We start from the raw sequence: 3,190 nt of genomic DNA on the forward strand, positions 1-3,190 counted from the left end.
TTCTATTGATGATGAGCAGAATCTTTAAGCCTATGAGATTGAAAATGGGTTTGCTAAGACTAAAATGGCATTTACTTGACTTGAAAGTGACCAAAATCCCTATGTGTCCCTTTTCATGACCCTGTTTCAAAACTATGGAATTTGTGCTTCGGTCTGTGACCTATCACTTGATAAAATGAGTGACCAAGATTTCTGTATGTTCCCTATTGGTTTGCGTTTCATATTAGAAGTCCATGATATGAGTGAGGCTGGTTGGTTTGATATTTTGAAGTCTCAAAATGTGTGTATAAGGATTCAAAGGATTTTTAAATGCAACTCGTAGAATGGAATCTATTTAGTATTAAGGAAGCTTATGATACATGTTTGAGGTCCTATTTTGGTCAAATATAATGAATACATGTTGTGTGATCCCCTCTAAACCTGTCTACTCCCTTATTTGAAAAATATCCGGTGAATCAATCCTGTATGACATATGCCTGTATTTGTAATAGCTATAACACTATCATATACGTGTCTCAAAATGACAAATCGCTACCTTTTGTCATAAGTGTCTATGTGACTCGTGTTTGTTTTCCTTTGTATTGTTCATGATGAATGAGAAACTGGTTGTGAAAACATGACCTTAAGTATGATCTAGAGTTAGTATGCTGGTTTGGTATATATTGAGGTAGTTAAAGAGGTGTTACTTAGTATGTAGAGAAATATGAGTGTGACTTACCTAGAATCAAAGGAAAAGGAAGAAGGCTTTGAGTTTCTAGCTAATTCAATTTAATTCCCCTATCCTAGATTGCTGGGGTTCCCTCATGGGAATTCCATGTCATATGAGACCCTCCTGATATGTAAAATAAGAAGTAGAACATATATTCATGCTTTGAATTTTCTTCTTCCTTGGTCTAAAATTGACGCCTTGTGTTGCATCTTAAACGGCTTCAATTCTGTAAACTTCATACACATTATGTGTCATGTATATTGATTCTGCACATTACTTGCCTAGCTTTGATTCGGCTTGCTGATGCCTATAGGACTTCTTTGAGTTTAAATGCATTAACAGGATTATTATTGGTTATTTCTTCTTTTGTGTGATCAATTTTCTTCTGGTAAATCAAGGTAATATACCCAAATATGTGGGATATATTCAGCCTATATGCGCTCAAGTATATAAGTTGGTATATTTGTTGTATATAGGGTATATCATCTTATTGGTATGAACTGTTATGGATTCTCAGTAAATTTTTTTGGGTTTGTTTCACCCCTTCCGAATACTGGGCCTCTGAATAGTATTTATACTTGGCCCATTCCATCTACTTTTGTTTTAATAGTTGGTCATAAATTTGTTTCGCATGACTCGTAGATTTGTTTGTTTTAGATCGTTTATCTTTGCGTGTTTGCTTGATTTGCATATTTTACTTTGCTTAAATGACGAGATTATGTGTCTGTTTAAGTGCTCGGACGTATACTAATCCTTTTCCTTTCATTTTTGCATGACCTAGCATACGAGTCCGAGGGACTCGTTCGTTATATTCGGTGTTGGGCTAAAAGCCCAACGAAATCTTCTCATGCGTCCGGCCAATCCCGCGATTTTTACATAAAATCTCTCTTGGGCCGAAACCCAACAATGACAAAATAGATCGCAGAGCATCATTATTGAGTGAAGCCCACAATGAAATAAATCCCGGCGAGTCCCAAAACAGGTGGCCATTTGATAGTATTTATTCCCCCTTTTTTATTCTATTGTGTGCCTTTAATTTGTATTATGCAACTAACCTCTTATTTTGTTTTTGTTTACTTAACTTAGATGAATTTTAGTAAATTAGTGGGTTTAGCCTTAGTATAATGGGTAGTAAATTTAAGAGAGATATTAACATTAATTCCATAAGCTTCATTTTTTTTGTCAAGGCTATTGACAGCATCTAATATTTATTTCATTAGGACAATTAATTTGTGAATAGCGTAACTATGTATTTTGAGTTAAGGGAATCATATTCTATTCTTAATATCTTAAAATTTCAAAACGCCACTAATACATAAATATAAATTCAAGAACTTTCATAAATAATTTCTTCAAGATTTATCAAACTATACGTATTTTAGCCGAATACGACTAAATAAAGTTAGAGGAAGAAAACTCATTACCCTTTTTGCATCTTATATAATAAGTCTAGATTCTCTACATATAATTTTATTCCAATTTTTTAAACTCGCCAAGCTTTCTTTTTAAAAGGTTTCTATTTATATGCAAGCCATTGTATTTTGTAAACTTAGTTTAAATGGCATTATTTGTTAAAGCCTTAGCAATATTTATAAGCTTTATTTTAAATGGCATTTGAAGTTTCCTTTTGATGCAAGATTAATATACTTGGTACAACCCTTATTCTAAATAGCATTTTAAAGCCTTAGCAATATTTATGAAATATTATTTAAATAGCATCATTATATTCTTTCTTTAAAATCATAATAACCTTTATAAGTCTTATTAGCCTTTAAAGTTCTTTTTATAAATTATTATTTTCTTTAAGTTTGTTTTAGCTAATATTATTTTTCTTTAAACTTTAGTGATATTTGTAAGCTATTTTCTTAAAATTTAAGCACTATATTTAATCTAAATTAATTAACCTAAGTTTGGCTATCCCGTAGTTAACGGATCCTAGAGGATGCCTAACCCCTTCCTTTAGGATAATTAGAACCCTTACCTAGAGCGAAAATTAAGCGGACATTAACGGTATAGTTAGGTTTTACCTTAGTTAATAAAATAGGTGTCCTAATTCACCATTAAATTAATTAGGTGGCGACTCCTTAAAACAAAGCAAAATAGGAATCTCCAATATGTTGTACCTAATTTAACCCGTTTAAATGGGGTATAACAGAAAGGTATAAAGCTAGGTTGGTAATTCGTGGGGACAGCCAACAAGAGGGGGTGGATTATAATGAAACCTTTTCTTCTGTTGTCAAGATGACTACAATTAAGTGTTTGTTGGCTGTTGCTGTTAAGAAGAATTGGAAAGTTTTTCAACTTAATGTCAACAATGCCTTCCTTCATGGTGATCTCCTGGAGGAGGTGTACATGAAAATCCCAATTGCAGTTTGTTCCTCCATCTAGTATGTCCCGGCCCCTTGTGTGCAAATTAAGAAAATCCCTCTATGGTCTCAAACAGGCCTCTAGACAGTGGTATGCTAAATTGTCTGAAGCACT

Source organism: Lycium ferocissimum, chromosome 1, assembly GCF_029784015.1.
Source record: "Lycium ferocissimum isolate CSIRO_LF1 chromosome 1, AGI_CSIRO_Lferr_CH_V1, whole genome shotgun sequence".
NCBI classification, from domain to species: Eukaryota; Viridiplantae; Streptophyta; class Magnoliopsida; order Solanales; family Solanaceae; genus Lycium; species Lycium ferocissimum.